This window comes from Psammomys obesus, unplaced genomic scaffold (genome assembly GCF_907164565.1).
Source record: "Psammomys obesus unplaced genomic scaffold, mPsaObe1.curated_primary_1811, whole genome shotgun sequence".
Classification (NCBI taxonomy): Eukaryota; Metazoa; Chordata; class Mammalia; order Rodentia; family Muridae; genus Psammomys; species Psammomys obesus.
Window position 1 is genome coordinate 12057163 of NW_026596162.1, and position 10613 is coordinate 12067775.

Sequence of the window (10613 nt, forward strand, 5' to 3'; positions counted from 1 at the left end):
GGCCAAGGCGAAGCTTGAGGGTGGGCAGGAGGAAGCGCAGTGGGGGCGGCTGCTCGCACCCAGCTCAGGATTCCAGGGGCAGCGCCAGGTCCCCGACCTGAGAGCCACTGCTCGGTGCTCTGCCTGCATGGGATCGGACAGGGTTAAGGCCATCACCTGCAGTCGAAGTGCGACCCAGATGGGAAGTAGGAAGTGCGGCGCCGAGCTTCCTGTATAAATAAACGCTCTGGCTGCTGCGCCCAAAGCTGCTGGCTGGTTCTGCAAGGTTCCTGCCTGTCAAGACAAGGAGGCGGAGAGGGACTCCTCCCCTTCCCGAGCTGTAGGTCTGGGCGTGGAGTCCTGTGGCAATCCTGCAAAAGTGTAAAGCTGTCAGCCAGGCAGAGCGCGCTGCCGGGAGAGGGAAGAGAATGAGAGAGCCCCTCCTCCTCCGTGTGCCAGCTGCCCCGGGTGGCCCAGGCTGGACCTGCTAGAGAGGCACAGCAGCCTGAGAACCTCAGCCCCAGCCAGGTAGGTCTAGAAGGGGTGCTTGTGCTTAGGATGCAGGCGGTACAAGCAGGGAAGGCTGCTAGCTTAAGAGGGATGGACCGAGGCTGCCGGGTGGGTTTTCCTGAATTCTGTTTCCAGGGCTTAAGCCATGCAGAACTGCATGCATTCCGAGCGCCTCAAACACCTGTTAACTTTTTTTTAAAAATAAGTACCTTTGGAAAGGTCGAAACAAATTAGTTTCATTTCTGATAAAATGGTCTTTATAAACGGTATGATAAATTTCCCAGTGGACCGGTCCTCTGGTGTGTCTTGAGGAGAGACTGACAGTTGGCATTGTCTTGGCTGTCTACCTTCTGTTATTTGGAAATGCACAGTAACATGTTGACACACAAAGCTATGAATAATATGCTAACGGTGGAGTCTGGGCTACACGTTATGGTGATTATTTTTTTTTTTTTAATCAGGTAATTGCTGATAAACAAGAAAGGCGCTGTCCTGTTTTCAAGTTGATGTTGAAGTGAAACTGACCCTGTTTTCATGCAGGTTAGGTATCTTGGCTAGCCCCTTTAAGGACCCCTTTTCTTCTTAGTTTCAGAAATTCTGCTGTCAGTCCTCCTGGTGCACACCTCTTTTACACAATGATTTCTCAGAACACAGTTCTCTGTGTGTTCCCACCAGGTCTGTCACTTTCTTCTTTCAGCCCCGCGTACCATATCAAAACCTGAGCGGGGAGTCTTGGCTTGGCCATCAGGGTTCCAGTTGGTCAGGGTTCCAGTTGCTGATTTGAACACGGAGGGGGCGGGGTGAACTGAAGGATCATGTCCTCAGCCTTTCGGAAGCAGTGGATGAGGGGTGTCTCTGCCCAGAAGCAAAATAAATGAACTTTGAGATGACTCAGTTTTTAGGGTGTGGGTAAGAGGCAAAAGGAGCCCAGCCAGTCTTCACCGGGTTGCTGGTACCTAAAGTATCTGCTGCAGCTTTCTCTGAGGTGAGTCTCTTGGTCTCCTGTTTCCATTCACATCTGATTCCTCGCTGGCTCTCTCCTCCTTCCTGAAACTTTGTAGACCTCACTCTTTTCTTTATGGGCATCAGACCCTTAAGTATTTCTGAAACTCCCTTGAAGAGAAAGAGAAAAAGGAAAGAAATGCAAAGCAGACCCCTACAGCCCCTTGGAGATAGCTGCATCATGAAGTCCAAGCTGTCAGTTAAGCTGCCCCCTACCTTACTGTACCTTTGGTTGGCATTTTCTGCCTTTGAGTTGGCATCAAGTTGAAGGTGGGAGAGGGATGGAGGCAGTGAGCGAGAATGGTAGGGTAGAAGGGAAAGAGGGAAGGAGAGACAGAGAGAGTGAGTTAGTTCTGTTTCCCAAAGTACCTTGTAAGTGCCTATTTGAATGAGTGAAAAATATCAAGATTAACATGTTCAGTGAATGTGAAAAAGATGTCGAGTAGTAGAATCTGCATGTTTGGCTACTTATTTAAAATAAATAGCAAGAGAAAACTTGACCTAAAAATCCCCCAGGCCAATCACCCTAGATAACTCAAGCCTGCAGTATCATGCTGGAAGGCAGGCCTGAGTGTGGTCAAACACCAACCATTTACCCAGGGTTTTACAAATATTTACAGTCATCGATGCCAAATATCTTTGTGCTGAGCCCCGAAGAATATTCTCAGCCTTCAAAAGCTCCATTCTCATGAATGGTCTCAGTTCACTGGCAGTTTTAAAGGCATCCAGATTTCTAAACTAGGTCAGTGTAAGACATGTCTTTTTAAAATAATCAGTTTGGGGATCTCAGATTGTGAACCTGGTTTTTGTGGCCAAATTGTCCAAGCAAAGGGAAAAGTATGCTCTCTCTAGAAAGAAAAAAGTTTATTTTATCTACCCAGCAAGACAATTTAGCTTCCTGGAAAACTTCTTTCTTTTCAACAGTGTGAATACTTTTTTAATCAGGGAAAAAAAGTGTGTTTGAAATTTTCTTTCTGGAAAAATTGTTTCAATATTTTAGAAGCCTAGAAACATTTAGACACACTGGGAATTGTTTCTTTGAAGTTTCTACTAGTCCAGCCTTCTGTCTCTTCTGTCTCTTCCCCCCCTCCCCTCCCCCCTTTGACATGGCATCGAGTTCCCTTTAGGTGGGATTCTTGGTGTTTGATATCATCAGTTGAAGCAGCAGTCAGGAGTCATCTGCCCTCAGAGGCTGGCGCAAGAGCAAAGTCTGAACCGTTCTGAGGACTGACCCTGCTTTGTGCAACCAGTTAATCTGGATGTGTGAAAGGGAGCAGGCTGCCTCTTTAAGGCGTGGTTATCTGAAGCTACTGCTCCTCTGTCTAGAGACATTTTTCTTCTAGGGATTTCTGCCTTAACTTGTAGACATCCCCTAGTTCTACTAACTTACTGATGTCTTCACTTTTGACTTACTAGAAGTGAATGTGGATGAGAACCGGGCCTTTAGGACATGGTCATAAAGCTTGTCTGTTGTTGAGTGACTCTTTCCAAAGTGCTACATGCTAGAAACACAAAGATGTGTAGGACGTGATAGCCCCGCCCTGAAGGAGTTGTCATTATCTCGGAAGTGGCTCCTTTTAACTTACCTTGTTTGACCAGCATGCGAAGACTCCTGATGTTTTTCATTCCAGTCGTGGGCTTTTTGTTACTCGATTCTTGATGCTGTTCCCTGATGTCACTTGAGTCTTATGTAAGTTAGAGAGCTGTTAGCACACCTGCCTCCGTGCATCTCACTGTGTCTGAGTTTTGCAGTGCACACACTCATGACGCTTTTACTCTGTACCCGGACCTACACCCTCAGCCTTGAACACGTATGTTCATTTTTAATGCATTTTATTGATCAGTTGATTGTGTGTATAGAGGTCAGAGGGCAATTTTCAGGACCTTTCACCTTGTGGGTTCTGGGGAATGAAGTTGAGCTGTCAGAGTTGGCCATCAGCACCTTTCCATCTGAGCCATCTCACTAGCCTACTTTAAATGTTTTAGTCTATCCTCACCTTTAGGTGAGATGTGAGTTTTATACAGCATTTTTTTTTTTCAATTAAACTTGGCATTTGCTATTCACTGGTCACTAAGTAGTTCTAAACTTATTGGGTCAGGCTGCAGCAGTTACTAAAGACAGAAAACTCGGGGACTTGGCTCAGTAGTCAAGAGGATGTAGGGCCCAGGTTTAGTTCCTGGCGCCCACATTGTAACTCTAGTTTCAGAACATGTGACGCCTTCTGGCCTCTGGGGGAATCAGTCATACACACAAAAAATATGTCTTAATCAAAACAGAGAACTCTGCATCTCAGAGGGTCAACGTGACCAGCACTCTGGTGAGCTGGAATGAATGGCCGCCTGTGTGTAACTGGATTCTTTTCTCTTTGCCCCTCTCTTATTATCAAATACTTAATTTGCTTGATGTACATGTGCCATGTGAGTGTGTGTGCACCATGTACGTGCAGGCGCCCACACAGGTCGGGGGGTGTCACAGACGCTTGTGGGTCACCTCCTGTGGGTGTTGGGACCTGTACTGTGGGTTCCAGGAACGGATCCAGGGCCCTTTGCTAGAGCAGTAAGGACTTGTAACTGCTGAGCCATCTCTCCAGCCCCTGGTTTCCCTAAGTGGAAAGCACCACTTATATATCAATCACACGCCTCCTCCTTAGAGTGGGAGACCCCGTGGCTGGGCGTATTGATTAGGAACACATTTTGGAAGGTTTACATCCCTGAAGCCTAATTAATTCCCCTGAAGTCATGAGTTTGAGCTGGACCCTTCTGTCAGCTTGTTCGTGGGGAAGACAGAAGAGATTCCACTACTGTCCTTCATGGGATGGTAGCTGAAACCATGCGTCCACAAGTTTTCCTGTATCGTGTGACATCATCTCCTGAGAACATCCTCAGCCAGCTTCCTTCTCTACATAGGGGGGCTGGGTTCTTATCACCTTAATATCCCATCAGCTAACAGGTGTGGAATTTGGTTCTTTGTGGTTTGACTTTGTTTCCTCCATTATGGATTCTGGTTACAAGATTATTTGGGAAAGGCATGCAGATATATATATACCCTGAACCTTGTTCCCTGTGGGAGGCTGGCAACTCCACTTCCAAGCTGGTCTCATGAAAATTAGTTTCTAATTAAAATTTCTGTGGAAGCTCACAGCTTTTACAGGAGAGAGTAATATTTACAAGTGTTTTTGTTCATTTGGAGAAAAGGGTTTTTTTTTTGTTTGTTTGTTTTTTGTTTAGATGTTCATGCTTTGGTGACCCTGGTTTCCTGGTAATGTCCTGACCCTAGAAGTCAGCCTGAGTCTTGTTCTGTGTGGCTTTCTGAAACGCCATGTCTCCTCGATCTGCTAATTACATGATTGCCTAACCTGCCTGTTAGAGGCATTCCTTTCTGCTTTGGGGCTTTGTTGTTGTACCAGGCAAGGAGAAGAAAATTGTTCAGTGGTGCTGGATGAATAATTGTGGGAGGCAAGAGAACCAATGATTAAAGAAAGGGGTAAGCAGGGCATGGTGGTGGTGAGGAGGGCACTGCCATGATGAATTTAAAATCACAGTGCCAAGAACAGTTAGCTGTGGGTCTCCTGCCTGCTCCTACCTACTTTGATAAGTTTGTATTGTTAGGAAAGCTGAAATGGATTTTTACTTCTTGGGCCTCACTCTGCAGTATAAAGAGAACATGAAACAAAGACAAACAGCAACAACAAAAAAGAATAGAATTTTTTTTTTTTTAAAGGGAACAGTGTTTTGTAAGGATAAAACTAGACATTCCAGATGGACTATGCTCGGGAGGGTTCAGAGTTAGGATCTCATGAGATAAACACACACACACATACATACACACATACAAACACATACAAACATGCATACATACATGTACATATATATATATGCTCATGTTCACATATCTCTTCCAGCATATATTTTGTAGAGAAAACATTTTAAAGTTGGGTCTCATTAAAACAGTTTTTTGGACTTTATTCATTTGTGAATTTTAAACAGCAAACGTATTCTTTAGGAAATAGTCCTTTATGAGACTTAAGACCCCCTTCCTAGGACTGTGGATGTGGTTCACTCGGTGCAGTGCTTGCCTGGCACGAATCCCAGGCTCAGCCCCCAGCACCACATACAGCCAGGCATGTGGTGCTTACCTGTGATCCTTGCCCTCAGCAGGTAGAGGAAGGAGAATGGCGAAACTCAGGGCCATTCTGGGCCACATGGACACTGCCCCTTCCCTAAAGATGCTCCCATTCCTCCCTCCTCATGCTTTTTCTTCCTTTCCACCCACCAAAAAGATGGCAGTGATAGAGGTATACACTGGATAATGGCATTTCCGGGCATTGCCTACCTCCTGTACATGTGACAGTGGTTCCATCGATTACAACAAAGCAAGTCCATTTCTCTCACCTAGTTAGGGACTACCAAAAAATCCGTATGTGTTATGACAGTTCCAGTGTAAACAGGGAACTGGAGTGCCTGTTGCACAGCGGTGCAGGCCATACAGCTGTATACAACATGCAATAACCGGTTGTGATCACACACAAGGACATTATTGGTTTGTGTTGTGCATTTTTGTTGTTTGAGTCTGTATTTAAAAAGTGTCCTCTGAGAGGTGCCACGTTTCACAGGCGAAACACACAGCACTGTGCTCACCAGGCCTTTTAACACAGTGCAAGGCCAGGCTGCGCCACCCACCTCTGCCTTCTAGGCTTGTATGGTGCACTAGGGTGCTCACACAGTGGCCGGACCTCCCTGCCGCTAAGCCGTGCACGACTGTGTTCATTCACCAGTGCCTTTCCCAGAAGGCTGTGGTCTGCAAGCTGCAAAGCTGTGCTCTTATTTCTGTAACTGAAACTGTGAAGACAAAGGCTTTGAGACCAAGGAATTACAGACTTCGGGGTCTGGTCTTTGTCTCTCGGTTCCTCTGGATGAGGCCATGAGATTATGGTGAGGAACGAAGTCCCTTACAAGGCACATTTCTCAGAGCTCCTGCCTCGAGGCTGGGGGTGGGGAATGGTTATCAACGCCCATCGCATCTAAAAACTAAATATTTCTTGGGCTCGCAGACGCCAGTGCAGATTCTCTGTTATCAGTCCCGACGACGAAGTCTGTTAGGAGGGACACCTTGTTTGTGCTCCCTGGCCTTGGGCACTGTTCGCTTGAGGGGCAGCTGCATAGATATGAGCTGTGCTGCAGAAGCCATGCTCCTCTGGGTGCTGGTGAGTCTGCCTTCAATCCACCCGCCCTTAGTCACGGGCCGTGCAGGGGAACTGTTGTGATGTTACTGATATGCAGTGGTTCATCTTGTCCCCGAAGGGTCAGAACACCGGTCAGAGAGCCAAGTCGGAAAGAAAAGCACACTGGCCAGCGTGGAGGGCTGCCAGGAGCCCTGGTCTCCCTTAGCACCTTCACTGCCCTTGCTGTTGCTTTAGCTACATTCCCAGTGAATACATCTGCCTTTCATCTTGGACCGGTTTGAAGCGCAGCAGTTTGCTAGCCTTAACCAGTACCAGTTAAGTCACTAGTAGGCCCTGTTAAAAACGTGAGCCAGTAGCTAAAACAAACTACTTCCCGGGCTGCAGTGCAAGGATCAACACTGTACAGTCACCCTCTGAATCTTGAGGTTTCAAATCTGTGGGTTTTGATGGTTTGTCAAAAGTGTTCAGAAAGTGAGGCTGGAAAGTGGGCTCAACAGTTAAGAGCAATGATTGCTCTTGCAGGGGACCAGAGTTTGGTTCCCAACATCTGCATCGGACACCTCACCTGTAGCTCCAGCTCCTGGGGCTCTGACACCCTCTTTTGGCTCCTATTGGTACCTCCACATCCAACATACACAGACACATATGCACCAGTAACAATGAGAAAATAAAACAATTAAAAAAGTTATTCAGAAAGGGCCAGCAAAATGGCCCAGCTGATAAAGGCTCCTGCTGCCGCCAAAGCTAGCAACCTGAGTGTGATCTCTGGGACCTACATGGTAGAATAAGGTTGCCCTCTGGCTTCCGCACTGTGCACTGTAGCATGCCCGTACCCCTCCTTCCTTGAGAAATGAATGTTCAAAACAAAACAAGAAAAAAACAACAGACACAAACCAAAAACCTCAGAAAAATAGCTGTACATGTTCTAAGCCTCTGCGGATTTTTCTTGTCATTATTTCGTAAACAGTATAATGTGATGATTATTCATGTGGCTTTTATATTGTCTGGATATCATTTATGGCGTTCGGGAGAATATGCATGGATTATGTGCAATACCATGTCGTTTTGTAATCAGGGACCTGAGCGCCTGTGAGTCTTGGCACCCGAGGGGAAGATGCTCTGAGCTAACGCCTTATGAGTACCCAGGGACAACCGCATGGACTTTCACCGTTGTGCCTAGCCCGTGTTGGCAGAGCTTTCTTAACAAGGTAGAGGTGAGAAGGTGAGAACTCCAGGTTGCTGTTCTCCACTCTGCTAGTTCTAGAGTGGATGTGGCCGGAGGCCCTCCACTACACAGCTAGCACATGAGCTGCACTGCCCCAGGGCCTGCCCTTCCCAAAGCCTTCCCTCAGAAGCTCCCACCACAGCCACGATCCAGCCCCCTCATAGGATGGCCCAGTGTGTTTCAAGGTCACATCAACATGTTGAGAGCATTCACGTGACGCCTCTTCTGTTTGGCTCTTGTCCTTGAGTCACTGTAGCGTAGCTGGGAATTAAGACCTCAGCACAGATGAACTAGACTTTTACTGACGTTCTGGTTTATCAGTAATATCCAGCTGATTCACTTTGCTGGTGTTCTTTTTTTGCTCAAGTCTGTAATTGTGCCCTGTCCACTTCTGTAAATGTTTTGCAAGGTTCTAAGACAATGTAGAGAAATTCCCAAATAACTACATTAGTACCCTAATCAAATGCTTTTCCTTCCAATTAGATTATCTTGTGTACACACACACACACACACACACACACACACACACACTCTTTCTCTCTCTCTCTCTCTCTCTCTCTCACACACACACACACACACACACACACACACACACACACACACACACGGTAACTGCTTTGCTTCTGAATAGTCAAATAGGCACAAGCTACATAAGTTAAAAATACTCTGAATGTTGGCTCTCACCGCCCTCGGAGTTTCTGGAGCAGATTGCTTTTTCAGGCCACCAGCAGAATATGGAAATTCCTCATGCATCCTGTGCTTCCAGCACAGCTTCTCAAGTATTCCTTTCTTTGGCAAGCCTAATGAGGGCAGCGACTTTCCTGCCCTTTCCTATCAGGCAGCGCTTGCTTCTCATAACAAACGCTTCATGGTGCAAGAAACACTTGGAGCAGATAGAAGGTCCCTGATTCTGGTAATTTTGTACAAAACAGGATGGTCGAAAGTGGTTTTCCTTCCTCACACCATCTGGCCATAGAGCTAGGTATATGTAAACAAGTGAAACCTGCCACAAGCTTTTGAAAGTTGAAACGTGAAGACAGCTGCCAGAATTCTCTTTCCAGCACGCCCTTGTCCTCTCTGCCAAAATTCTTTCCCAAAGGATTCTGGACACCCAATGAGAGGCACAATTTATAATAACTATAAAGATAATTATAATTGTTACCTTGCAAGTGGTAGGGTGGATCAATCAAGTCGCTTTCCTCTGTTAGACTAAGAGTGTGAGGTGTGAGGCAGAACAAGCCACACAAGCCCGTGGGCCAGTCTGAGTGAGCTGGCAGCTGTCTGTGGAAGGCAGGCCTTGCTTGAAGCCAGAAAGGGAAAGGGTGTGAATTGCCTGTGTGTCTACAAAGGAGTGGCTGATGAGGGGGACAGGAGGAATTGAGAGGGTGTCTTAGGGGTTCTCCTGATAAATACCATGACCAAAGGCAACCTGGACAGGAAAGGGTTTATCTTACTTTACAACTTTCAGCTCACACTAGCACTGAGGGAAGTTAGGACAGGAACTCAAGACAGGAACCTGGAGGCAGGAACTGATGCAGAGGCCATGTTTTACTTTTGAATCTTTTTAGAACTTTGGTTTCATAGTCTCTAGGCAGGTAATTAACAAACTAAGGAGTAAAATCATAAATGTGAATAGAGACACACTGAGGTTTCAGTAGATCTTTTAAAATATAACCAATAGCTCTGTCTTTAAAAACATGAGTACAAGCCATGTGTGGTGGCACATACCTTTAATCCTGACAGTGGAGAGACAGGGACAGGCAGGTCTCTGTGAGTTTGATGCCACCCTGGTCTACAGAGAGAGTTCCAAGATAGCCAAGGCTACATAGAGAGACCCTGTCTCACAAAAAACAGACCACAAGTATGTCTAAGACAGTTTCTAAGAGGTAGCCAATTGCGTCTATGTTTTCAGGAATACGTTAAAAAACTTGTCCCATATAGACAGTGAGATGTCTCAGAGGTTAGAGGCACTTCCAGTGCCAGCTTTACAACATGTGCTGGTTCCTAGAATACACAGTTCAGTTCCTAGAAAGTACCAACTCCCTCATATTGTCCTCTGACCACAGAAGTGCACCATGGCAACACACACACACACACACACACACACACACACACACACACACTCTCCTAGCTTTAAATTTCCCAATATGCAGTTTCCTTCTAGAAAGCAATACCAGGCAAGGCCATAAGAAAGTGAGCAGTAGCCAGGTTTGAAGAAAGCATTGTGTCCTCACAGTAACCTCCTCCAACTAGCATCTTAAATTCTTATGTATGTATGTTTTTATGTATTCAATTAGTTTTGACACATGATCTCACTATATAGCCCAGGCTGTCTTTGAACTAAAGATTCTCCTGCCTCTGCCTCCTGAATTCTGGGATTACAGATGTGTGCTACCATGCCTGGTTCTAGTTGGCTCTGAAGGGTAATTGATATTTGAGGAATGAGATGGTTCTGACTTGTGACAGTTCCTGTTGCCCTACTCAGGAAGCATTTACTAGTTGCATTCAAATGAGAAGAAGACACAGTTAGGGGGAAATTGGTGGGACTGTGAGAGGGTATGCTGGGAAGTCTTAGAAAGATGACCAAGAGATCATTATCTAGCCATAGCCTGGGAAGAGGTGATATCATTTTTATCTGTCTGTCATCTATCTATCTATCTATCTATCTATCTATCTATCTATCTATCTATCTATCTATCTATCTATCTATCTAT

The 10613-nt window shown here is 46.0% G+C and overlaps 1 protein-coding gene across 6 annotated transcripts in view; it reads left to right on the forward strand.

Annotated features, from left to right (window-relative positions):
• Positions 1-256: 256 nt before the first annotated feature.
• The window catches only part of Rnf144b (ring finger protein 144B), a 64314-nt gene continuing 53957 nt past the window's right edge, over positions 257-10613 (forward strand). The window contains exons 1-3 of one of the 6 annotated variants that reach the window (XM_055595193.1): positions 257-507; positions 951-1029; positions 7750-7896. The gene's annotated coding sequence lies outside the window, so the exon portion shown is untranslated. Of the gene's footprint in view, positions 508-950; positions 1030-1316; positions 1475-7749; positions 7897-10613 lie in introns of those variants that run through there. The other 5 variants (XM_055595195.1, XM_055595194.1, XM_055595196.1 and 2 more) reach the window with 5 other exon arrangements.